Raw genomic sequence first — 27,847 nt, forward strand, 5'->3', positions numbered from 1 at the left:
GAAAGAAGGTATACTCTACATCTGTGGAAGACAAAATAAGGCCCCAAAGATGTCCACACGTTAATTCCCAAATTTGTTAATATGTCACATTACATGGCAAAAGGGACTTTGCAGATAATAAACTAGGAATCTTGAAGTGGGGAGATTATACTGGATTATCCAGGTGGGCCTGATGTACTCATAAGCATAAGTGAAGGGTGAAGGAGGCAAGGAGTCAGAAAAAGAGATGTGAGAAGGGAAGCAAAAATCAGAGAGAAGGGGACAGATGTGAAGATGCCACACTGCTAGCTTTTTTTTTTAATCTTCACCCAAAGATATGCCTATTGATTTGAGAGAGTGGGAGGGAGAGGTTGAAGAGAGAGAGAGAGAGAGGAGAGACATCAGTGTGAGAGAGAAACATCTATCAGTTGCCTCCAGTACATGTCGCAACCAGGGATCGAACCTACAACCTAGGTATATGCCCTGACCGAGGATTGAACCCACAACCTTTTGGTGTGTTGGATGATGTTCCAGCCAAGTGAGCCACTGGCCAGGGCTGTACTGCTATCTTTGAATATGGAGAAAGGGGCCCCAAATCAAGGAGTACAGGCAGCTGCTGAAAACTGGACAAAGCAAGGCAATAGATTCCACCCCCTAGAATCTCCGGCAGGACTGTAGCTTGGATTTTAAAATCAAGCAACCCATTCACACTGATTTCTGGATATATGACCTCCAGAATTCTGAGATAATAAAGTTGTGTTGTTTTAAACCACTAAATGTGTGGTAATTTGTTATAGCAGGAATAGAAACTAATGCACCACCTTTGGGCTAACAGCACAGAGCTACACCGATGTCCTTTTCATTGGACTGGAATGAGTTTCCCAAACTGTGCCTGTAATCCAAACTGAGCTCTGACCACAAATCAGGGAGGCACTGTGGCAGGAGCTCTTGCTTTGCATCTTATTAGTCAGAAACTCACTTTGCTATTTCTTATCAGGTCTTTTGAGAAATCAAGTGCTAGGTTTCCTAAGTATCGGAAGAAACCAGTCCTTTCACCAGTGAATTCCCCCTCCCAGATTTTTAAAACCCAAAGACATTTTCTAGAAAGATATTTACAGTGACAAAGTCTTTAATCAATTTGTTCTCTGTTCTGTGCTCAAATTTAAACAAAAGAAAAGCACTTGGAGGATGAGGAGAATGTTCCCAAAGCCTTTAGAAAGTGGTTAATTTTCTTCACAGGGAGTCACGAGCTCTGGGTATGTGTTTGGACTAACTAACAGGGTAGGCTGGGCTTGGGGCAACTGACCAAAATCTCACATGAGACCGAGGAGATGAATAATGGTGATATTAACAGCCACTGTGGTAAGGAGCACTTTTGTCACATTAAGAAACATGTGCATTATCCTTTAATCCCATCCTTACTACCCGTATTTTCAATTAAGGAAAGTAAAACTTAAGAAATGGCCCCCTTCCCACCATCAGCTGTATCAGACTTGCTGTAGGTTTGACTCACCCCAAGCCTGGGCTGTTCACCACTACTCTGTGTCCCGTCTCCGTGTCCTTACAGCTGCAACTGGGAAAGTGTTCTGTGCGACAGAGTCGTGGCAGGTTTGTGGTTTTCTCAATGCTCTAAGTGGAGTACCCCAGCAAGGCCCTGCGGGTATAGGAAGGGCTTACTTAGGGGAAACATACATGAGCACCAAACAAAATCTCTTTTTAATTATTATCATTTTTTCAATTACAGTTTACATTCAGTGTTACATTAAGCAAAATCCTATTGCCCAATGCAGTGCGAGAGTGGGCAGACGGCACTGCAGCCTCGGCTTTCTCAGAAGCGCAGTAGTTCTCATGGGCCCAAGGGAAAAGCTAGCCAGCTGATGTCACGACAGTGGCTCCATTAGAAGTGAGGCAAGCCACAAGAATGAGAAGGTGCACCTTTGGGTTCTGACCACTGCAATGGACCCACTGAGAAAGAAAAGCTGGTGGAATAAATGAGACCAGCTAGGCTGGATAGCAAGATTTTTCATCAGTATGTTTGAAGGTGAATGGGATGGCACACACCCACGGTCTTGGAGTCACTTGAGTATTTGAGGAAGACTAACACTCAGAACTAGGTAAACGTGTTAAGGGAAATAGAAATTCAGAGTGGAAAGAGTTCTGAGAAAGGAAAAGACCCCCCTCAGCTTGAAAATAATGATGCTTGGGTGACACATAATCACAGTGGGGACTCTTCATGCTTGTTTACTACCTTGTTTTTTCTGAGTGAGAAGAGTGTTCATCAGAGTTGACTGCAAAGGGTGGAACAAATATCAATCAGAAGGAATAGGAGCGCCAACTGTTCTAAGATTCCATGTCTGAGTCTTTGCATCCCAAGGGAAGGTAATGTAATATATTGACTGAGAAAACAGTATGGAAGTCAGATAGACCTAGAGGCTACTTGTTCTCCTAGAAAGTTACTTAACAGCTCTGAATTTCTATTTTGCATCTCTAAAATTGGGACAGTAGCACCTCTTCGGGCTGGGCTGAGAAGTCAACGTAAAGCACTCTAGCACAGAACCTGGCACATGGTCAGTAATGCACAGTAGCTATTCAGTTTATCATTATTGTTTTTATAGGCTAAATAGTTGGAATGACATCAGAAATCCTTAAGAAATTGTGAAGAAAAAAATAACAAAATAGTCAATAAAATAGAACTAATTATATTAAACATAGTTTTACCAGCTCCCAAAGTAAACAGTGATCTCTAAAAACCATGCAGTTTCAGTACGAATAAGTCATATCAGCCCAAATGCATTTCCCTTTTTCTAGGGAGCTCTTGTGAGAGAGTCAGCAGAATTTTATAGACAAAGAGAGCTGTGATTTCAGCATGACTAAGAACCTCATGCTATCCCTGTGAAAGAACCGTGGCTGATTTTTATAGGTAAGAGGATTGTTAGCTTGTTGAATAATCCGAACAATGATAGTTAAGAAATATTATAAATCCACAGGGAGGTCGCCAGGAGGAATAACTTAGAAATTGGTCCCTCAGCCCTAAATTGTCCAACATTCTCATCTAATGCGTTTTATGCTAACATCTGTAGCATGGTGATCAGTGAAAGGATGCTGAGTCACAAAATAAGGGTTCAAAAAAAATCTCATGTGGCTGAAACAACAAACCAAATTAAACAATACAAAATATGCCCACAAAAATTCTAGTCTTTTTTTTTTACCTTAGTCCAACACCAAGCTCTATAAGCAGAGTATGGGGCACATGCCTTAGCAGCTTGTATTTTTTTAAAGGTTTTATTAAAGAGCAAAGGCAGTGTAATTCAACCACGTGGCTCTGCTTCCATCCCTGGAGATGTCTGAGTAGCGAAGACAACCACCTGACAGGACTTCACTGAAGGGGTCCCACTGCAGACGGAGTCAGTGCTGTGTGACCACTGAGATTGTAGGACCGTTCGTTTGTCAGAGCCTGGTGAGTTGTCTCACAACTGAAACGTTGCCTGCAGATCTAAGAGGTGGTTCAGCAGGGCTCACTGTGAGGAAGGCGGGTAAAAAAGATGCATCCTAAAGGAGAGAACGAAAGGCTAGCAGTGAGACCTTCCCTTTGCCCGTCAGAAAAGGAGTGGAGACATGGTGCCTGCTGAATGCGGCAGGCAGCTGGGCCATAACTCATGCTGGTACCCTTCCACTGCTTAGGCGGGGCTTGGGGCCGATGGACACCTCTCCACCTTGCCTGGGGGCTGGTTTGGGGTGTGAGTAGGGAAGAGGCAGGCAGGGCTACCTAGACAGCTCCATCTCCACTTGAGTGACCATCTATCTGCTTGCAATAGAGTTGAGATGAACTTTCTCTCTTTCCTCCACTATTGTAAGTTGAGACTGGTTTACATTTCAGTGTGGGCTGCATTTGACAAGGAATAGTGTATGGTTGATGGCGAACCACTTCTCTCATCCCCCACTAAGGGGCCCTTCTTAAAATTTAATGTGCGTAAGCATTACCTGGGGATCCCGTGAAAGTGCAGATCCTGATTCAGTAGGTCTGAGCTGGAGCCTGAGATTCTGAATATAAGATCTCAGGTGATGATGATGGTGACCCCAAACCCACAGTGTGAAAAGTAAGGAAGTAACAGGTTTAAAATTGCAACAGAATGAATATGGGTTAGTGGTTACTCACTAGAATCACCAAAACACTGACATCTGGGCCTATAAAACTAAGAAGGTTTGTAATTTATATATACATACACAAATTACAAAACTTTTTAGGTACCACTATTTATGTATGAATTGTTATAAATGTACATATATAATTAAACATAAAAATAACTTGAAGGAGCAAATTTCCATTTAATTTATACATATGAGGTCTCTCCAGAAAGTGTCCACCCCATGTACTATGAAAAAATAGAGACATGTATTGAAGAAGATACAACATATAAAATACATTGTACATAGGATAGTGACACCTCAGTCCCCTTCAAACGAGGCGCCTTGGGACCTCACACATTTCTCCCAGTTGCCATCAGCTGCCTTGGCATATTTTCCTGAATCTCATCAACAGTCTGAAATCTCTTTCCTTTCAAAGGTGATTTTAGTTTTGGGAAAAGCCAGAAGTCACAGGGCACCAAATCTGAGCTGTAAGGAGGCTGAGTCACCTGGGTGATTTGATGTTTCACCAAAAACTCTGCACAAGACATGATGTACAAATGGGCATGTTGTCATGATAAAGCTGTCAATCACCAGTTGCCCATAGCTGTGGCATTCTGAATCATCCAAATAGTTTCCATGGAGGAATGTTCAAGCTTAACACAAAACTTGATGCAGATTTGTTGCTACATTTACTCAGTCATTTTGAATGTGACAGCCACACAGTACACATGCTCACTCAATGGTGTCTACTACCCCTACTGACTAGTACAGTGAAGTCATCATTGTTCACGCATGTGCATTCCAGTCCACTCTCCTTGGCTGCCAGGTTATATCTATGTCCCGAAAATCACTCTTGTTATATTAACAATGGCTGGGCTTTCCCCAGCCATTGTTATTTATATGTAATTTAATTTATGTCATATTAATTATTATATTATATTAATAATACATAAAATACAAATGCCAGAGAAGCTCTGAAATCGCTCTCTGCTATCATTGTAAATACACTCAGTAAATTAGTATCTAATCTATGATTTTAAAAAATAAGTCATTCCAAATATGAAAACTTTTGTAGTATTAGACAGTGGTTCTTGTATACTGTATATTAAAAAATAAATCAGTTATACACCTTATGCCCATTAGGAATGATTACTACCAAAAGAAACAGAAAAGAAGTGTTGGTGAGAGTGCGGTAAAACTGGGGCCCACACGCACTGTGGGTGGGAATGTGAAATGGCGCAGCCATTATAGAAAACACTATGGCTGTTGTTCAAAAACTTAAAAACAGAACTATTGTATGGTATAACAATTACACTTCTTGGTACATATGCAAAAGATTCAAAGCAGAATCACAGAGAAATATTTGTGTACCTGTGTTTATAACAGTATTATTCACAATAGCCAAAAGGTAGAAATAAACTGGGTGTCTATCAATGGATGAATGAATAAAGAAATGTGGTACACACACATTCATACACACTTATTCAGCCTTAAAAAGAAAGGAAATTATTATGCATGCTGCAACATGGATGAAACTTGAGGACATCACGCTGAGTGAAACGAACCAGTCACTAAAGGACAAATACTGTATGGTTGCACTTATATGAGGTCCCTGGAGGAGTCAAATTCACAGAGACAGACAGTGGGGTGGTGGGTGCCAGGGGCCGGGGGCAGGATGAGGAGCTGCTGTTTAATGGCCTCGAGTTTCAGTGATGCAAGATGAAAATAGTGCTGCTGAACTATACACTTAAAAACTGTTAAGATGGTACATTTTATGTTCTATACATTTTATCACAATTTTTTAAAAAGTAAACCAATGTGAAATTTTAACTATACCAAGAGCGACTTTGTACAGGAAGATGGAATCTATTACTTTGAGATACTTTGTATTTAGTATGTTCTAAAATTTTGATACTCACATTGTGAGATGCACCATTCAGATACCATTGTTTTTTTTTAAAATGAAAGGCACCGGGTCTCAGAGAGATGAGACCAGATTCCAGGACTCCTGGCCCAAGGACTGGGTGTCACTCCCTTCTGACTTCTCCCTGGCCACGCTTTGCTCCTAGTGGCTGGATTTTGAGGGGTGTGTGTGTGCAATTTCAGTTATCTATATTAATATTGTGCTTGAATTTTTTTGAAGTTATAAACATCTCGGATAGATTGATGCGGTAGGGATGCTTGTCTCTTTGCCAAGCTGGTGACAATTTAATGATGGTGTTGTCAACTGGCGTCTTCGATGATCTTGCACCTCTATCAGGATCAGACGGTGCAGTCGTCTCCACCAGCCAGTCGCACGCACGCACAACGGAAGCGGAGCTCCGGGAGCGGCTATCACTCCGACAGACACAACAGGTCATTGCTACCAAATCAGCAGCGCGGTGCTTTAAAAACGAACGGCCCTGCTTCCCATCATGATTTTTCATGAGTGCCTCAGATTTGTCCTCGTACCTAACAGCAGAGACAATTATTTCACAATATTCTTTCATTTGTTTTCAGCACATCTTAAATGGTTTTAAATGGTAAACGGATTATTTCTGTTGACCCCAAAGTAGAAGTCTGGGTGGTTTTACTAGGCACATTAATAGAAAACGGGTAGAATTGATGTTGTATGCACACAAAATGCATATACTCTTTTCCTTTTCCATCTCATTATGTTGGGGGGGGGGGGGACGACCAGCTAGGAAGAGGGGAGTGGGAGGGAAAAGGAGTACTATGTACTTATCACATGAATTACGGTGAGTTTTTAATGTTCCTGTGGCAGGAAAAGAAAACTCCAAAGGTTTCTTATGCTCTGTAACTGTAACACTTGCAAAGTTTCACACAGGACTGTAGAAGCTGACAAGTGGTAACCAAAGCAACGGCCAGTTACTCAAGGTCGTACACAGACTCCCATGATAAGCTCCTCGCTCCTTGCTTCTGCAAATTCCTCCTGAGTTTTCTCTTTGTCTCCCATATAAGGTAGCTGGACCTAACTTCCGCATTCGGCTTCTGTAACCTTGCTTCGCCACGTAGGGTAGGAAGCCCGGGACTATTTAAACCCCGGGAGAGTGAGGATCGGTGCTCAGAGGATTTGGATGTTAGCCACCCCCTCTGGGCCCCCGGGTAATAAAGTTCGTGCTTCATTATCTCCCCGCGTGTGGGTGGATTTTCCACAACATTTTGGTGCGGTGGCCGGGAAATCCCTCATGCGAGCAGGTATTTTGCCTCCGGTGATGGCGACTGGGGGAGTCGGCAGGGGAGCCCTGCCGCAGGGGAGGAGCACGTGCCCTGGTGATTCCAGGCTTCCCGGGGCAGAGACTCCCGTGCTGCGTCCCCAACGGCTCTAACACCCGGACGGAGGGGAGAGACGAACCACGGACTGTCGGAGGCGCCAATCAGGTATCTGGACGTGCCCTAGGGACCTGACCCCGAGAATCTGAGAGGGACTGATCACCCCTCGACCAGAAAATTCAGGGGTCTGGGCTAGACCCAGACCATCGGGCTCCTTCTCGGGGGGAGGGACAGCTAACTTCTGTGTGGCTGTCTGTGCGACTGTGTGAGTGAATGTGTTTGTGACTCCACGAGCCAGCCAGGCTTACAGAGTCTGATTGGCCCCCCCACCTGCGGCGGGCATGTGAAAGATCCCCTTTTTCCTTTGTCTGCGTCAGTTGGGAGAATTCATCATGAGTTGGGGGCGGTTTCTGCCCCAGTACTGTATTGCATGTATGTGGGTGCGCTGCCATTTTGGGTAAAATGGAGGACGAGCCACGTGAGTGCCCCCCCCCCAGGTGGAGGTGCAGGGTTGTCGTCATCTTGGAAGATGGGTCACGTGAGAGCCCCTCCATCTTGGAACGGGGCAAGGTGCCAGGCTAAGGGCTCTCTCCAGACTGCATCCGTCTGGCTCTCTGTGTAACTGGTTCTGATAAGGATGGCTCTGAAGGACTTGTACTGAAGTTAAGAAAACATCTGGCCTGTAAAATGTTTGCAGGGTCTGAGCTTCAGAAAACTGCAGCCTGCAGTGTCAGGGACTTTCGGCTGTCCTTCCCAGAGTGGGAAAGAACCAGGATTAAAAAGAATAATGGTTAAATCTGAATGAGTAAAATTATGTATAAAGAATGTAAAGTTTTAAACCTGGAGTAAAGGAAACCTCAACTATTTGTTTTCTGGTTTTGTGGGAAAAGAGCAGTGTTGTTTCTGATCAAAAACCCTCTGTACTTAAAATCTGTTTAAGGTTGCCTGTAACTGGTTGGGGAGGATGCCTTTGCCACTCGGGACCCAGGAAGGGTCATTTGGGGCTGATGAGTGCTTCAGTCAGAGGCAAAGCAGCATGTCTCTGCCATGAGACCGGGCCTGAAGGAGCATGTCTCTGTGCGAGAGAATGCCCCTACCTGTGTACTGTTCTGGAAACTCTGTGTTTTGGGTTTTGCTCTGCATCTGCTCTGAAAAGGAAGTAAAGAATTCCAGGGAAGGTTAAAACTTCACACTCTGTAGAAAAGTAAATAATTTAAGTATTTATATATAAATGAAGAAAGTCTGTGGGAAACTGTAAAGATAAATGGAAAAAGAATTTTAGAATTATGTGATGTTAGTTAATAATAAAAAATATAAGGCATGGAAATACACTCTTGCTGGATATCAGAAAATATATGAAAGATAAAAAAGTTGTAAATGTTGCATAAGTCTGTAGCAGTAAAGGTTTTAAGAAGCCTGGTAAATATCAGAAGGGAAAAGTTTTTCCTTCAGGCTTTGTATTTTTCTCCCTACCTGATCCCTCCAGAATTTGGCATTCTGAAGGAGTAAGTGAAAACATAAGGTTTCTTTGCATAAGACCAATAAGACCAGTAGTTAATAATGGTTTTGTTAACCAAGACTTTGACTGGAACGTCATGTCTGAAGGAGGCATGTATGGGTTCTGGTCGTCACCAGAAAGCCCTGAGGAACTGGGATTGACTTGTGAAGCTAGCATAAGCCCACGAGGAAAGCCTGGTACTTTGGTTGGTTGTGCAGTTCATGGCAGTCTTTCCAGGGAAGGAACGAAGGTTGCTTTCATGAAAGATGGCCAAAAAGGAACCTGTAAGCAAGAAACCTGTTTTAACAATGAAAACTCAAGGATCTGAGTGAAACAAATGGTACAGGCAAAGCCAGATGGCGGATGTATGGCTCTGCTTCTGTGCTCTGAGGGGCGGACTGAGAAGTCAATCTGAAGGTTCCCTGTGTGAGTTCCAGCAAAGCAGAATCAAGAATCATAAGTAATTCAGGCTGCTCCTGGTGTGTTTATGCAAACGAACAGTCAAAATGAGAAAACAGAACTCAAAGTAGTCCCTTTAATAACAGTGAGGGTGATCTTAAGGAGGAAAATTATGGTTCAAGGAAAATCACTGTGCTCAGTATTAAACAGAATAACGCAGCTAACTGTCTTAAAAGTTTGTTTTCATTTGAAGAAAAAAAACTGGTTTTGTAATATCATCAAACTGTACAATTTACAGGTATGAAGGACCTGTCAAATTGCCATTGCTGAATGTCATTGCAGGGAAAAAAACTTGCAACTGAATGCCTTCCCAAAGACAGTCTCACAGGCACGGAGACTGGTTTGGGGACTATTGTGTAAATTAACTGTGTGTTCTTCTGTTTTCATAGGACGTATGCCTATGGCTTCATTGCCTGAGTGATCGGTTGCAATATAGGCCTCACTTAAGGAGCCCATTTTCATCGTCGCCCCCTGGAGCTCAATGGTTTGGCTAAACTAAGTAGTTGGGTTAGTAAGCAGTTTGGGCGATCTGTGGGCTTCACTTTAAAACTGATTTTCTCTTTTCTGTCTTAGTGGATGGAACAGGAAAAGTTTAGATATCTGAAAGGAGGGAAATCATAATATAATCCCTCAGCCTAAGTAAAGTATAATGGACCACAAAAGCTTTGAATAGGTGTAGCATGCCTTGTACACCTTCCTCCAGATAAGCCATGCCTAAGCCCCTGCCTTTGTCATTTAATGGTTATGATTTAATTGTGCCTTCCAACTCTTTCCAAATCTGTCACTTCCAGAATATAACCAGGATGTCAACGGTCCAGTAATGCCAGCCTTTGGACACTGAGCCTGCAACTTCCTGGTAATAGCTAACTGACCAGGATTCTGTAAGGTCCTTCCCTTTACAGGCAGGACTCCCCCTGTGCTGCACCCACTTTCAGGGCACCCCAGACCCATGGGTAGGTAAAACAACGTCCATTTCTAGCCAGAAGCAGTTACAAGAAGATGAGACCTTCGTCCATTGTCCTTTAAAAGAATTTAAAGTGGGTATATATCTAAAATGAAAAGTTGTTACAAGTTTCAGCCAAGGGCGGGGGGACCCCAAATGGGCATTTGGGACGGAGTCCAGAATTCAAGATGTCCAGGAAATTTTAGGATGTCTTCACCCCTTCCCCACAAGTGTAAGTTGAAGAAGGACACACAGAGCAAAATATGCGGGACTGTTTTATACAACACCGGTTTTGCAGTTGACCCATGGCATGGTCATTTAACGTGCCTATAGCCTTCAGCTGGTCACTTGGATATGCTAAATGGCTGTGGCCATGCTCTGGGCCAGGGAGATAAAGGAAGACTCCCCTGCCCAGGATGTGACAGGGAGGCAAGTCCCCCAAGTGGGAGCTTGGAGAAAAATTGGCTCCATAACATGGGGCCACACCTGCCCAGACCCATGATAATAGCCAGACAGGAGCGGGTGCCGGCCTGTCCAGGATCTGTGGGCTGTCTACGAATCAGCCGACAGCCGCCACCCAGTGGTCCCGAACCCGTGCACCCTCCCGAGCCAGCTTCCCCCAACAGCAACGTGGTTTACCTGCCTTAATCTGAAGGATGCCTTCTCCTGCATTCCTGTGGCACCTTCCAGCCAACCCATTTTCTGCACACAGCGGTCAAGGCTCAGTTGACCTAGACTAAACTGCCCCAAGTGTTTAAGAACTCCCCAGCCCTGTTTGGGAAGCCCTAGCAGGAGACCCTTCGCTAAGGGGGGGATAGACCTGACAATTCTGCAGTATATGGACGACCTCCTCCTGGCAGCCCATCCCAGGATCGGTGCTAGGAGAGAACGCACATGCTGCTGAAGTGCCCCCCTACAGCCGTCTGCGCAGTCCTCTGTCATAGCCCTTCACGTTGTTCCATCAGATTCGCCTGCCCCAATAGCCTACAAGCTCCCTTGGGGCTCCGGTAATATCACCAAGTGCAGAGCTCAGCAACCAGGCTTGCCAGAAGTACTCAGGGTGTGATCAGGGGCGAAGACAGAAAATGGCAGAGTTGCCAACGCCCTCCAGAACCTTGTCTGATTTCTGAGGAAAATGCTCATTCTCCTGAGGGAAAACCAGCCTGCACCCTGCGGCTGTAAAACTCGGCCCTACTACCGGGCTTTGAAAGATCCAGACATTAAGAAAAAGCCTTCCAAAATATTAAGAGGTGCCTCAGTAATGTTCCTGCCCTTGGACTGTCAAAGCCGAGGCGGCCTTTTAATCTGTACACCCACAAGAGAGACAAAGTAACCCTTGAATCCTGACCCAGCCTGTCGGACCATGGCAACACCCGGTGGCTCACCTGTCTAAGCAGTTGGACATCTGCTGGCGCCACCGGCTGGCCACCTCATCTGAAGGCAGTCGCTGCTGCCATAACACTCTTGCAAGAGGCATAAGTGACTGTCGAACCCCAGACTGACTCAATACCAGGGCATCCTCCAAAGAAATCCGAGGGTGCATATTAAGACCATGAAACAAGTCAATCCAGCCACCTGCTTACCGGCAGAACTTAGAAAGCTAGACCATGACTGTCTTAGAGTAACCAGAGAAGTCCACGCCAGCCGGCCAGACCTCCAAGACCAGCTCCTGGTTCAACCTGATGTTGATGTCACCCACTACATAGATAGAAGCAGCTATATAATTGAGGACAAGAAAGTTGCCGAGTATGCAGACCAGAAAACTGGACTGCCCTGGACAAACTTACTGCTGCAGGAGTCATCCCTTAGATCTACTACAGCCGGGCCAAGACAGCAGCAGATCCCAAAGATCCAAAGACTAGGCCTGTGCCAAAACCCACGCTAAGACAATGGAAGACGCCAACCAGTAAAAAAGACGCCAAAGAATAGACCGTTGTTCCTCAGGGTACCTGACTTTAATTGGCACCTTCGCAGGAGCATTGACAATTGGACTAGTGACTGTGGCCCCTGAGGAATGGAATCCCTGCAAAGCGGGTCACCCTAGAAATAGTTTGTCTCTGTTTGATCTCTGTATTTGGATTTATTGTATGCTTTGCTTAACAAATGTAGCCCCTGTCTCAGCCCCAGCCTGCAAATGTAGTACCCCCAGGCATAAAATTATGCTCAGTGGTAAAATGGTCTCTTACCATCTCCCAGGGTCAGCTTTCAGCTCCTCCACTGACATGCCATTGGGTTGCATTCAATCACAGCAATCCCTCTGCACTTGGGGAGGGAAGGTGTACTGGACTGAAGTAACATCCAAGACCATGGAATACCGGACCCGGGGGTGTCGGGCATGTGGGACCCTGCATTCTCCGGACCTTAGTCCCACACCTAGGGCTACAGTGACTCATAGAGCAGCTGCCACAGTGCTAGCCCTCCGGTGGTACCAACACCAGCATCAGCAGTTGTAACCCTCCCAAAGACCTCAGCCTTATAGCCAGGTATTAGTGATGCTAAAAGGGATAAAACACCTTATAGCATCAAAGGGGGGAATGTGGCAGGAAAAGAAAACTCCAAAGGTTTCTTATGCTCTGTAACTGTAACACTTGCAAAGTTTCACACAGGACTGTAGAAGCTGACAAGTGGTAACCAAAGCAACGGCCAGTTACTCAAGGTCGTACACAGACTCCCATGATAAGCTCCTCGCTCCTTGCTTCTGCAAATTCCTCCTGAGTTTTCTCTTTGTCTCCCATATAAGGTAGCTGGACCTAACTTCCGCATTCGGCTTCTGTAACCTTGCTTCGCCACGTAGGTAGGAAGCCCGGGACTATTTAAACCCCGGGAGAGTGAGGATCGGTGCTCAGAGGATTTGGATGTTAGCCACCCCCCTCTGGGCCCCCGGGTAATAAAGTTCGTGCTTCATTATCTCCCCGCGTGTGGGTGGATTTTCCACAACATTCCCTTTATGCTGTTTGATGGGGCCATCAAAGTGCACAAACAGTTCCCAAACGCCGTCCCCTCCCTGTGTACACTGTTTTAAAAGGGGAACTCAGAATTCATAAAAGAAGAAATCCCTCTCCACTTGCCCAGCCGTACCCCTCTCCCTCCCCTCCTCAGGCAGGACAACCTTAGGGAGCCTGCGGGGTCTTCCCGAGGCTGGACCTACTTGCTCTTACTGTCCGTCTGGCAAGAGCAGCCGTTCTAGTACTGAGCCTGGATGAAATCAGAGCGGGCTGGAGACTGGAGGACGCCACAGCTGCGATGGGAGGAGGGCCCCGGGGGGGCGGTGGCGTGCGGACAGGAGCGTTTGTTTGCCGAGCAGGGAAGGGGGAGAGCTGGCTGAGTGTGAGGAACTGCGTTTCTCTGGCAACTGAGAACCGTCCTGTTAGAGGTGGCTGCACGCTTTCAAAACAAAAAGTAGCTTGTAACTGTAAAAGGCTACCAATGGATTTCTTGCTCCTCCACCCATTTAGAGGCGAAACCTATCTATGAGGCTTTATTAAGTGCAAATAAGTCCCTGGGCTGCATCGGAGAAACAGCAGCTGCTGAAGATGTGGTCATTTGCATATAAATGACATGATTTCAGCTCAGAAAAGAATATTGAAAAATATACATGTCGACAATGGAATCCTGATAGGTTCACACATATTAAGGTCAGATAGTGTAATTTTTAAGGCTGCTGCATGCTGATGACTGCATCATATCACACATGCAATGCTATTTCAGTTATACGAATTTTATCTTCTATGAAATGAAGGATTTTTATTGTGAATTAATTAAACTTTTTCCCCCCTAAACATGAGAACATTTAGGTCAATAAGCTAAATGCTCTACAAACGCATCAGCTTCACAACAGCCAGTTACCAACGGCAAACTCTGTTGACAAAGAGGGGTGTGTCCCCAGGGCACTTTCTCAATTTCAATGTGCCCCCTGCAGGGTCAGCCTTTTCTTAAACGGCCAAAGAAAGCTCCACTTTCCAGGGTCTAAGAAGTTTTCTAACAGCCTGGCTAAAAGATTAGGGAGGAAATTACTGTAGCCCAGAAATTCCCACAAATTTGCCAAGTGCCCACCTTACCCTGTGGCTTGTGGCTTGAACTTCACAGCTGGCCAGCAAAGGCCCTGGAAGGGTCCACCCTGCTTCCTGACAAGTGTCCCCTCCCTGTCTGGAGCAAGGAGATGGGTTCTTCTGAAATCTGCCCCGAATTTTGGCCCTGCATCACTCAGGGTATTCCTGGCTCCTTCCCCCAAACAGAGCTTGTTTAGAAGCTCTTGTATCTGGCTGTGGGAAGGCCATAGAAATAGTAACACTTGCCTTTGTCTTGCCAACCAGTCTGACTCAGCTCCCCCAGGGAGATTCCTGTAAGTGATAATGTTAGAGTTTCTTGTACAAAAATACTACCTTGTATTCCTTTAAGTAACAGACTTTATTCATATCAATTCAGCATCAGATCACTGAATTATTTAAGTAAGTCAGGTAACTAATTCTCAACATGTTTTTAAACCCTACACATTAACACTTTCTGGATGAATAGTCTTTGGTACACACACACTTTTTAAAAGAGATCATTAGAGAGGACTAATAAATAATTAAGTAGCCAGCAGGAAAAAAGGAAAATTGAGAAATTCACCATAAATATACATGTTTTACAGAGAATTTTAGAGCCTTTAGTGAACATAGGGAATTTTAGAATCTAAATATCAATTTGCTGGTATATTCAATATATTATGGAGATACATATGATACTTTAGGTTTAGTAAAGATTTAAAAACTATATTCTAAAAAGTTTAATCTGGCCTGGTTGGTGTGGCTCAGTGGATTGAGTGCTGGCCTGTGAACCAAAGGTTCTCTGGTTCAATTCCCCGTCAGGGCACATGCCTGGGTTGTGGGCCAGGTCCCCAGTAGGGGGCATGTGAGAGGCAACAACCACACATTGATGTTTTTCTCCTTCTCTTTCTCCTTCCTGTCCCTTATCTCTAAAAATAAATAAAGAAAACCCTTTTAAAATTTTTAAAAAGTTTAATCCTGGTAATTGATCAAATTATACACATAGAAGATAATCATATTATCCAAAGTTTGGAATCCTAGGATTAGAGAAGGATGATTAAACTACCCAGAGTAGGATCCAGTTATTGAGGCCTGAAGCTTATACAATTTGGAGAATTCTCTTTAAGGAAAAGAATGATACAAAATTGGATACAAAGTGAATATTTATTTAGATAGAGAAAAAAATCCCAACAAATTATAAATTTTTGACTGTTTTTTATTTTTGAAGATTTTTAGAGACAGGGAAGGAGAAACAGAGGGAGAGACACATCCATGCCTGAGAGGTACAACATTGATCGGTTGTCTCTCACTCACATGCAACCCGGAGATGGGGCCCACAACCCTGCATGTGCCCTGACTGGGAATTGAACTGACGACCACTTGGTTCTCAGGCCAGCGCTCAGTCCACTGAGCCACACCAGCCAGGGCTAAAATTAGACAATCTTAAGAGAGAAGAGGCCCATGCCTAAAGCCAGGTTTGAATATTTTAAAAACTCTAGTGACAACACCAGCTGAAACTGCTGCTCTAGAGGTATTTCCTGCATGGTTTGTCTCCTCAGTCATTGTCCGAAAGACTCTGAGAAACTGTAGGAATATCAAGAAACTGATTTCATCAGTTTCTTACCCAACTGCTATCGGTAAGATCATGTAAAGTTCTAGGACTGTTGTCAGATTGGGGAAAACCTCTATTTCTTTCAGGCAAGGGCTGTAACATTCCAGGGAATTTCAATTTTTCTTGTGGAGTGACCAAGCCCACACATCCCCCACCTTCCTAGTGCCGGGGTCACAAGGCACGTCGGGCTCTGCTGCAGCATGCTCTCAAGCACTGTGCTTTTGGGTACTTAGAAATGGGGCTTATGGAAGCTTTCCCTATATCAGGACAGCTAACAATATCTGTGCTGTATACAGAATTGACTGCAAAACATTTAATTAATGTATTCCCAGCTCAATTTTGACATGGATAAAAGGGAAAAGCATCTTCTTAGAATGAACCCCACCGAACCATTTCTGGCCCTCTCTGCCTTCGGACAGGCTGGTGGTTCTTACACAAATAGTCATTGCTGATTCCCCAGGCCCAGTGTCTGTGATGAGGGCAGAGGGGGTTGTTAAAGCAGCTGACAGCAGTTGAACAGTTTCCCTTGGGCAGCAGAAGCCCCTTCAAGTTTGGGGGGCAGGGGAAAGCTGTTCTCTAAGTTCATGAAAATAATACCCTCCAGACTACCCCCCGACCAGTGTGCTCTCTATCCACACAGAAGTTCAGCAAGAGTAGGATTAAAACCAGAAGATGCTACAAGAAATTGAAAAATAAGAGCCCCAGGTGGATCCTGTCTCTCTGGGGTGTGATTCACTGAACACAACCAATTCTCTAGTGGATCCATGGCCAGCGTCTTCTGAAGGAGCTTTGCTAAAAGCAGTGCATCCGGAGCTGCCAGAGATGAAATGGACACTCTGTTCTGTCCTAGAAAGAAGATGAAGCTGGTAGTTTAGATTGCTGAAAAACAATTTGAGATAAGCTTGTAGTTCCATAGAAATTAATCCGTTCCTCTAGATAGCACGTAAGCCTGTTGGAAAGCTTCTTCAATTCAAGCAGTTAATAATATATCAAGTCTTGTAGCTTAAGGGATACAATTTTCAAAATTATTGTGCTGAGGGAATCATAAATTCCACCAAGAGGAAGGTTGTAGTTCAGATATTTTATTTTCGATTTCCATCTAGGGTGCATTATGACACTCCACATGAAAGTCAAATCGTCCATGTAAAATGGTTTCCAGGTGATAAGTTTACCCCAAGGGGTCCAGTAAAGTAATACATTCAGAGTTATATCTGACTTTCACAATCTATAAAGACTAGTTATCAATTTTTTGAAAGATTTGATAAGCAGGAGCAAAAAAATAGCTTATGGATGCTGACATTTGTCTCATTAATGGGAGCAGCATAAGAAGTACAAGCTCCTTCTGGATTTGGCTGTAAATACGCTGCTGACATACATTTTGGAAGGTTGCTGTTTTGTGCCGGTGGGAATGTGTTTGTCTAACCTTGCACTGACTATTACAGACATAAGGAAGCCGGGAGATTGCTGTCAGCCACATTCAGCTTTTTAAAACAGGGGCGCCCGCTCTGCCAATATCTGTCAGATTCCGGGCCGCTGCATATTAAAAATTATGTTCCATCAACACTGCCTGGCCTAGTGGAAGTTTTATTAGGAAATTATTCTCCTGTTGTGTTTGGGGAAGGGAAGAAAAAAGTCCCATTTCACCCAATAGGATTCAAAGGAATAATTAATGTTTCTTCCAGCCTCAGAATAGGAATGGCATTGACTTCTCTGGTGTTTCACGTGGAATTCCACAACCCCACCTTGCAAGGGCAAAACTAATAAGCATGTTAGGAACAGGCAGGAGGCTCAAGTGCTAATTAACCACCAGTTCGAGTGTGGCCTGTCGTTGCATCATTCTGTGTATTGTAAGGCATCATTTTCCTAAGTTATTACCTTGTTACCAGGGGAAAGGAGTTAGATTCTTTTTCATTCAGGATGATGATTGGTGAGTTTGCTGAAGACACTTATTAAAACAATAAGAGTAATAATGAAGTGGGTACATTTGCTTTGCTTTGGTTAAATTTCCTAGTTGCAAGTGTATTCCTGGCAGGGTGCTGACTGCCCGAACCGCAGAACTGCCCGGGACTGCCCACCTCACCATTGCAGTGCACGAGGTGAAATGCAAGGAGCGGCTACACTATTCATCTGGCCAGGATTTACCACTAAACCTTCAAAACACTCACTATGCACTCTACAGAGCATGCCCACATCTCTTCCCTGTCCTTCCTCCCCCACCCCACGTGTTCTCCTTGCCTCTCTCTCTTTCCTAAGCTTCAAGGGACATTCTTTTGTCTCTGTAACTTGTTTCCTGAGCCCGTTTCTTCTACAGCTCACTTCTTACACCTCTGTGACTTTCTAACTAAACTTTCTCTTGTGGTTTGAGTCTTGGCTCTGAGTTATTTCTTAGCCAGAACTCAAGTACTGAGGTCGCTAAACCAAGGTCTGGTCTGACTCCACCAACCTAACACTTGGTGACATTCTTGCCATTCATAGTTTGATTGCCTGGGGGCCTTTCTTACTCACTGTGTGTCTGCTCCTGGCTAGTGGAGGGCTAACCCGGCCAGCACCTCACCCCGGAAGATGTGAACAGACCATTGCTGTGCCTCATAATTTAAAGCAGCAGCATCCAGCGCCCTCTCTGTGCATTTTTTGTTCATCTAGCTATACAAATAAACGTGTTTATTTTTTATTACTTGGAAATGACTGAGCAGATTTCACCTGATTTGGAGGCCTGACGTTGCATGTTAACTTCTTCCAGTGTTAACTTCAGGAAGACCTGGGGGCCCTCAGGTGGGTGGTTCTCAAACTTGAGAGTGCATCAGCATCACCTGAAGGATTTGTAAAAACACGGGTTCCTGAGCCCCACTCCCAGAGTTTCTGCTTCAGGAGAGAGTCGACAGTTTCCGTGTCTGACCAGCTCGGAGGTGAGGCTGCTGCTGCTGCTGCTGTTGCCAGTCTGAGGAACCACACTCTGAGAACCGCTGCCTTGGGTAATCCACAGCAGGATGGGTGTTGTGGATTTGCAGGCAGCCAGCCACACACATGGGCTGCTCTGTGGGCTAATGAGCTACCTGAGGCAGGCTGGAAGGCCAACTAGTTCCACTCAGCTAAAGCCTGCTGTTAGGAGCAAGTGATTATGTGCAACTTGATGTCTGAAAAGAATATCACCAAGGTGAGACATAAGGCATATTTTTTATTGGCTTAATGCCTTCTTACACATTGTCTAGTTAATGCAAATAGCTGGAGCACCCCTGCCCCACCAATGCCTGCCCTTATTTCCTGCTACATCACAGTGGCTGATTAATTTAGGGTTTGAGTGGGACTTGTGGTCTGAATTATTAGCTCTGAGGTAAAGTGAGACTCATTTACATTGTTCTTTTTTTAAAAAAGATTTTGTTTATTTACTTTTAGGGAGGGGGTAGGGAGGGAGAAAGAGAGGGAGAGAAACATCATTGTGTAGTTTCCTCTCACAAGCCCCGCACTGGGAACCTGGCCTGCAACCCAGGCATGTGCCCTGACTGGGAATTGAACTGGCGACCCTTGTGGTTCACAGGCCAGCACTCAATCCCCTGAGCTAAACCAGCCAGGGCTCATTTACATTGTTCTTAATTTCCCACAACACACTTAGGTTGAGAAGAAAGCAATTTCATAACTATTTGCAAGCCAGAAATTGTGTTCATAAAACATTTAACTGAAATAATTCTAAGCCATGTCGCTAAAATCTAAATCACACATAGTTAATTGAAATGGAAACCAGCTTTCTGAGACCTGGGCTCAAGGCCCCGACACTGCAGGTGCAGGTGGTCCAGGGAACTTGCTGCCAGACCCAAAGAGGTGAGCCGTTGCTGGGGTCGTCCTGCCCACATCTGTGTGCCCCCTGAGGAGAAATGTGGGGCAATGAGAAGCCCAGGGGGCCCTGGGGGCCAAAGGACAATTTTCAAATTGATTGTTTGATGTGTTGTTTTGTTGTATAACCACTAAATTTAGGAGGAGCCTGCTGCATACACTACTCTGTATTGCTGGGATTCATGAGGGTTGTGGTCTCACAGATGAGAGAAGAGAGCCCCAGACGGTTCTCACACATCTAGTGGACATAGCTGGCCTGGGGAGTTACTGAGTGGCAGCTCAGATAAGCCCCCAGGATTTCCTGAGATCCCGTGGGGAGGGCACTAGACTTCCCACAAGAACATTTGGCCCACAAGACTTGCCATGCTTTCATTTAAATAGTAGAGAAAAAGGTGACCTAGCAAGGGGACAGCCTGTTGACAGACCTTGGGGTAATCTGATGTTGTGGAAATCAACAAGTTGGCTCGGTGTTGCCTCAGCCCTTCCTCAGGTTTTGCCAATGGTCCGGCAGAGGTAAAGCCTGCTTGAGTGTGGTTGGTAGGGTAATAATATCGGTGTAATAATTTATAGTTTTAACTTGCACATTTCACCTAAAATGTCACATGGTATGCTTGAGTGTGATATTGTTATGTTACAGAACTACATGCTTATGATTGTGTAATCACAAAGGGGCATTTGAAGGGTCTAGTCAAGGAACATGTACAGAGGACCCATGGACATGGACAACAGGGTGGGGACAGTCTGTGGGAGTGGGGGGAGGCAGAGGAGAGCAAGAGGGGAAAAATTGGGACAACTGTAACTGAATAATAAAATAAAATTGGGGGGGAAGGGGACCGCTACTTGTGCCAGACCCTGTATTTCCAAGGGGCTGCTGGGCGCCTGGCTGTGTGCCAGATGCTGAGTGTGTTGTGATGACAACAAGGCAGGTCCTGTTCTCAAGGAGCTTATTTTCCTCCCACGTCTTCTCTTCCTCCAAAGCCCAGTTCCATGCCATCTGCATTCCAATCCCACCTCCTTCCTCTGTGCTCTCACCACTGATCCACTCCCAGGGCCCGCAGTATTCACCCATTCATCAAACAACTGTGGGCCAGGCACTATTTGAGGCAATGGGAACTTGGTAGTGAACAGAAGAAACAAAAATCCATGTCTTCTTGGAGTAGAAGGAGACAGACAACAAATAGGATAAAAATAAAGCAAACATAGTACATAAAATATTGGTGTGTTAGGCGAGGATAAAGCGGGAAGGAAGGAAAAAGGAATGGAGGAGTCTGGGATGGGGTTTAGATGGGCTAGCCAGGGCAGGGCCTCTTTGAGAAGGTCTGAGCATAGGAAGGAAGGGCAAGGGCAAAACCCTGGGGTAGAAGCTCATTCCTGGCACCATATGGAAGAACTCAGAGGCTGCTGTGGCTGGAGCAGAGTGCAGGATATAAGGCCAGAGACTGAGCTGGAAAACCGACCAGGTAGGCCTTGCAAGGCTCAGATGGTGCTTGGCTTTTTCTGTGTGATGTCATAGAAGGGTTTCGAGCTGAGGGTGACCTGGTCTGTCTTAGTTTTAGCAGGATCACCCTGGCTGCTGCATGGGGAATGGGCTGAAGGAGAGCAAGAGAGAATAATTTGGAGGCTACTGTGAGTCCAGGTAAGAGGTGATGGTGACCTGGACTGATGTGGACCCCAGCTTGTGGGGTCCATGACATTGTGGCTATGACATGAGACATTCACACAGACTACCAAGTCCTGTGGAGGAAAGGGACAGCATGGCTTTTTCTCTCAAGGGGAGCCAAAAGCCACATCCTCTGCCATGATAGGCCTTTATTTCTTTTTCTACACATTACATGATGGTCCTCACTTACTATGCACAGGTTTGCTTTAAGTTGTTACCTTTTACAGAAAGCAAAGGAGCCAATGCTACTAATCACATCACAGAAGAAGGATATTTGCAAATGAAAAGGGGAAAGTAGTTGAACCAGTTACACCTGTCCTTGGAAGATTTAGCATAGATTTTAGGAAGTTACAGTAAGCATTTGCTGTCTCAATTCAGGGTGAGGGAGTTTTAGCAAAAGCAAGTCTCAAAGCGGCCTAGGTACGTTGTAGGCCTGATTCTCCACGGGAGAACTTATCCATGGGTGTGGGTCCTGTGCATCGGACCTTGCTTTCCACTGGGAGCTGCGCCCATGCCATGCAGAATGGTCTCTTACACTGGACCAGGACGTGATGGTGAAAATTCATCAAACCAAAGATAAATTTTTAAGGCAGAGCCAACAGGATTTGTTGACGGACTATGGGATATAAGAGAAAGAAAAGACCTAAAGAACTCCACTAGACATTTTTCCAAAGAAGACATACAAATGGCCAACCGGCACATGAAAAGGTGCTCAGCATCACTAATCATCAGGGAAAGGCAAATCAAAACCACAGTGAAATATCACCTCACACCCATTAGAATATAGCTATCATCAAGAAGGCAAGAGATGAGTGTAGATGAGGATGTTGAGAAAAACGAACAGTTGTGTACTATTGGTGTATTGGTGGTAATATAAGTTGGTACAGCCACTATAGAAAACAATATGGAGTTTCCTCAAGAAATTAAAATTAGACCTCCCATATGATCCAGCAATCCCACCTCTGAGTATTCATGTGAAGGAAATGAAATTGCCGTCTCAGAGAGGTGTCTGCACTCCTGTGTGCACTGCAGCATGATTCACAACGGCCGAGACACGACAAAAACCTGTGTCCATGAACAGATGAGAGCACAAAAGATGGAAGTTTATTCAGTCACAGGAGAGGTAGAAATCCTGCCATTTGCAATAACATGGATGGAACCTGAGGACCTTATGCTAAGTGAAACAGGTCAGACAAAGTCGAATACTAATGATCTCATAAAAGAACCAAAAAACCAACTCGTAGACAGAGAATAGGCGGGTGGTTGCCAGGTGCTGGGAAGTGGGGGAAATGGTGGAGGCGGTCAAGGCACACACTTCCAGATGTAAGGTGGCTTCAGTCCCGGGATCCGATGCACAGCATGGTGGCTATGTTGGCAACACTGTGTTTATTGTGCACTTCAAAGTTGCTAAAAGAGTAAATATTAAAAGTTCTCACCACACACACAAAAATGGTAACTATGTGAGGTGACGGATGTGTTGACTTGCCTTATTGTGGCAATCATTTCACAATATTTACCTGTATCAAATCCTCATGCTGTACAACCTTAAACACACACTATGTTATATTGCAATTATATCTCAATAAATTGCAATATTGAGGGGTGGGAGGAGTTCTTAAGATGTAATAAGTGTTTTGACCCGAGCAATTAGAAGAAAGGGCCACCATGTACTAAAACAGAGGAGACTGCAGAAGGATCAGATGGAAAGACCAGAAGCTTGATTTTGGACCAGAGTTTGAGAAGTCTGATGGACATCCATGTGGCGATGTCAGGTAGATGTCAACTAGATATCTGACACTAGCTCAGAAGTCCGGGCTGGAGATGTAAATTTAGACGTAATTATAATGATTGACCATGAACTTAAGTTGGGAAAGGAGGATATGAGGGGGTTGAGGGACAGTGGAAGGGGGAATGGACCAATGAATGGGGCGTGGGGGCACTACCAAAACAGGGGCCACAGGAGAAGCACTCACTGTCCTCAGAAAAGCGGGTTTCAACAAGAAGAGGGGAGCGCTCAGAGAGGAGGTGGAGGATACAGGGATTTTACTGATGACTGATGGCGTACTCCAGACAGCACAGGAGAAGACTTTCAACAGAAAAGCAGAGGTGGGAAATGTGGTCAGAAAATGTGATACACTGAATTGCATGCACACGAAGTGTCCAGGGATGGGGACTGATCTTTCAGCTCAGAGAAAGACATAAACAGGGGAAAATGGCATGAGATGCTGGGCCCCAGGCCCCAGGCCCCGGGTGACAGTGTGGCTGTGAATGTGCGCCTGCGCGCCAGAGGGCCGTGCCAGGGAACTTCCCCCACCAGGCTCCCCGGCTCCCTCTGCATTGTCTTTGCAGCCTTGGCTCTGGGCTGTGGCAGTTTGCTTCGTTGCATGTCAGCCTCCTGTCAGGGCTCTTCCTCTGCTGGACAGATTAACAGCGGGCTCCCCACAGGTTCTGTCCCGAGCTGGGGTCTCTCTTTTGCGCTGCTTTAGAAACACCGACGCTTAGGGTGGCTCCTTCTTTGAGCAGACACTACACTCAGTCTTCTTCAAGTTCCTGAAAGTAGACACTTGTCTGGGACTTCAGGGATTGCCCAGTGTGCGCCGAGAGGGGCTCATCTTTCACAAACTATCACATTTCCCCAATGTCTTTATTTCTAGTTCTTTTCCTTTATATCCACCTTTTAACCAGCCATAAATGAAGCTGAACTTTCAAAAGCAAGTGTTTTAGTATGGTGGTTACCAGAGGGGAAGGAGGGTGGGAGGAGGTTGAAGGGGGTAAAGGGGGTCAAATATATAGAGATGGAAGGAGACCTGGCTTTGAGTGGTGAGCACACAATGCAATGGACAGATGATGTGTTGTAGAATTGGCACTTGAAACATATAATCTCATTAACAAATGCCACTCCAATAAATTTAATAAAATAAAACGAAATAAAAATAAAAGCATATAGTCACCAAGTTTTTAAAAATCGAGTATTTTGCATTTCTTATCTTGAATTTTTGGCTAATTTGGTTTGATTTTTTCCCATCACCATTTATCACCCCATAACCTCTACTATCTCCACCCACACCTTTCCCCTGCCCCCCACCCCCGGCAATTACCACCCTGTTGTGTCCATGAGTTCTGTCTCTCTCTTAAATAATTCCTCCTTTAACTATAAGATTGGTAGCCTTCTGTCCCTTGGAAGTATTTATTTTCCAACATAATCTTGCTGGGGATCTTCTATCTGGGGACAGTGGTCTACCCACAGCATTTCTCTAGCTTGAGGTTTGTCTGGGCACCTCTTCCTCACCTTCAACCTGGCACCGGCTCTCCAGGACCCCATCTGTCTTGGAGCAACACCAAATGCAAAAAGAGTCACCTGGCAGAGGAGAGAAATGGAATGATGGTGTTTGATTCACTACCCACCCAAGAATGAGCACAAACAGAAAAGGCTCATTGCACCATCACTGTCAGATCAAAAATACGAGGGCGATTTGAAAGAGAGAGAGAAGAAACCCCTCTGGTGGCCTGGTTATTCTCTCTAAAGATGAAATCTTTTCTAGTTATTTTTCGCAGCTGTGCCAACGGTATTCCCGTCAAAGATCCCAGGGCAGAATAAAACTAATCACCATTAAATGTTCATTAACAGTTACCACCGAGTTGGATGAAGGCAAGTGATTGCTGAGTTCTGGTTTTCACATTTTTTTCCAGCAGAAGCACACAGACTTGGTCATCCTCTCTGGCAGGCAGGCAGTTGGGCCTGCACCCTGCTTCTTACGGGCTTCTACAACATGTTCAGAACATGCTTCTAAAGATCAGGAAGAAATACGTCTCCCATGATGCACTGTGCATTAACTGCTTCAGTGTTTTCTCACATTAAACAGGACCCTTCTTAAGTATAACAACAATCCAAAGCTTGAAGCACTTTGAGGTCACCCATCTGCTTCTGCATGTGAGTGCACACGTGCTCTGTGTGTGTTCTCTCAGAAAAGAAAAATCATCACCTGCTGTTTGAAGTACCTTGTCATGTTACTCCTTTAAGAAAATAACCTGGGTAATAGGCAAAGGAGCAGGTTATACTTAGAGGTTTTTTAATATATAAAATGAATATAAAAATATAGCTAACAAAGTATTTTAAAACAGAGCTTAAATTGTTTTAATTGACATTTATTATCTACTAAATGTTGCAGGCACTTTGGATACAAGAGCTTGCTTAAACGCTATGACAGCCCCCAGTATATAGGCATCATTAACTCCATTTCACATAGAAGGTGAAGTAACTTGCTGAAGAATAATTTGGTTAATACGAGATAAAACAGAGATTTGAACCCAAATCTATCTTACTCTAAAGTCCATATTTATGTCCCTACATCCTGATGACTTTTGAAGAGACCAATTGGCCCGTATATAAGGTGAAAATGTCCTTTGCCTCTCAAATAAGCAACAAAAGTTTACTAACTACTGACTAGGTGGGTAGTACTTAGCACATTCAAATGGGATAGAAGTTAATGCTCCTGAGGAACAGCTGAAAGAGTGGCTTATTTGTTACTATACCAAGCTTGCTTCTCAGGTAGCAAGAGATAAAACTATTGGTGTTGTTCTGAAGGAGACAGAAAAGAACTAGGCATATTCCACACCAGCAAAGAGTAGACTTGGGGTGTGTATCCGTGCTGATATAAATTGTCCTATTACCTGGAACTGTTTAGGGCTCTGCTCAGAGGGCAATGCTAGTTGAACTGAGTTCTGCCTGGAGCACATCTTCCCCGCCCCTCACTGATGCAAACTGGAGCAGGCGGCAAGGCCTCCAAGGCTCCCATGTGTGCAGCACCGTCACCCCTCCCACCCCAGCCCCTGCGTCTGGGACCAGTTGTTCCTGTCTCCTCCCTGACAGTTTGAGAGAGCCACTGCCACACCAGTCAGGACAACTCGCTTTTCCCACAGGGAGTCTTTCTTGGAATATTTTCTCTCTTGCAGAATCTACTAGATTCAATATACCCTCAAAACAGATACTATATATACATCTATATCTATATATCCATATATAGATACAGATATGTATAAAGATATAAATACAGATATACATATATATCCTCACTCCTTCATTGTTTCCAATACTATAATTTAACATGGAAACACTTCTGGTTTAGTATACAACATCTAAATAACTGTACTATATCTATAACTCTATCTATATATCTATACCTGTATCTATACATTCCCCTCTCACAAGACACCAGCCTCTTCTCCTGCTGGGCCTTGCTGGCAAACACTTTGTCCTCATGCACTGGGTGCATAAAGGACACTTATTACCTAGACCCTGTTGTTCTTGCAGGGCCCAGGCAAGACTGTGGGGAACCTGAGCTGTTTTGCTGTGCCAGATACCTTGCCAAGGCCACTGGCACTGAATGTCTTTGGGCAGCAACCCCAAACAACAAGCCAAAAATACAGGGTGGCAACTCAGAGGCAGAGAAAACATATGCCCAGATCCTAGAATCTGTCCTGTTATTAACCATATTTCCCTGAAAGCAGCCACCAGAGCAATTAAAAATCAAACAAAAGAGGGGCCATGGACACACAGACCCCACACCTCAAGGTTCTGGAAAAGAGGCCCCAAGAGGAAAATAAAATTTAGGAGGTTGTTGAACCCACTGTAGAGCTGATCCAGAATTTAAATTGATTCCATAATTTATTGCATTTTAATTAGCAATCACAAGAGACTAAGTATTGTTTACTCTCTTGTTAGGAGCTCAAGTTGGAAATAAATACCAGTAAGTCTTAATAAGGATGAGTTATATTTACTGTTTTCCATTTTACAGTCTTGTTATAATCATCACAAGAAGGGATTCATTTAGTGCTCATCTGTTCTTGGTGTGACATTTGTTGACCACCAGGGTGACATAAAATCAGAACATACCCCATGCGCCAAGAACGAACCCCTCCCCCGCCGCACCCTGTGTTCACTCCTTCATTGTTTGCAATAATGTAATTTAATGTGGAAATACTTCTGCCTTAGGTTAGAGGACATGAGTTCCCATGTGTCATTGTCACCCAAAATGTATCTAAATGACTGCTGGCGGTCATTTATTTAGAGAAGAACAATGCTACAAACAGCAGACAGCCGCACTGATACGCACCGCCCAGCACAGAACCCCAGCGTCAGACGGCCGAGAAGCCGGGCGAGAAGCCGTCCATCGGCCGCAGTGTGTGAACGCCCTGGGCTACTGAGGCCGCTCCTCCAAGGGGTCGCCACACTTGTTTTGTTTCATTCTATAGTTTTGTTTGGGGGTTAATAGAATATCAGTTCTCTTTAATGACATTTCCGCAGAGCCAGAGTTTGTGCAGTTTCCAAGCAGCCCTTGCTATTATTTTTCGAGCAGGAAGAACCTTGAACTTGTCCTTGTGGGGCCGGACTCCGTGGGACAATGGGTTTCCCTGCGAGCACCCTGGCCCTGGCTTCTCG

At 44.8% G+C, this 27,847-nt stretch overlaps 1 long non-coding RNA gene across 1 annotated transcript in view; it reads left to right on the forward strand.

Annotated features, from left to right (window-relative positions):
* The first annotated feature begins 7,158 nt into the window (after positions 1-7,158).
* The window catches only part of LOC123823937, a 39,480-nt gene continuing 18,791 nt past the window's right edge, over positions 7,159-27,847 (forward strand). The window contains exon 1 of the long non-coding RNA XR_006786626.1: positions 7,159-7,488. This is a non-coding gene — a long non-coding RNA (uncharacterized LOC123823937). The remainder of the gene's footprint in view (positions 7,489-27,847) is intronic.

This window comes from Phyllostomus hastatus, unplaced genomic scaffold (genome assembly GCF_019186645.2).
Source record: "Phyllostomus hastatus isolate PE091 unplaced genomic scaffold, TTU_PhHast_1.1 phas_contig_524, whole genome shotgun sequence".
Taxonomy (NCBI): Eukaryota; Metazoa; Chordata; class Mammalia; order Chiroptera; family Phyllostomidae; genus Phyllostomus; species Phyllostomus hastatus.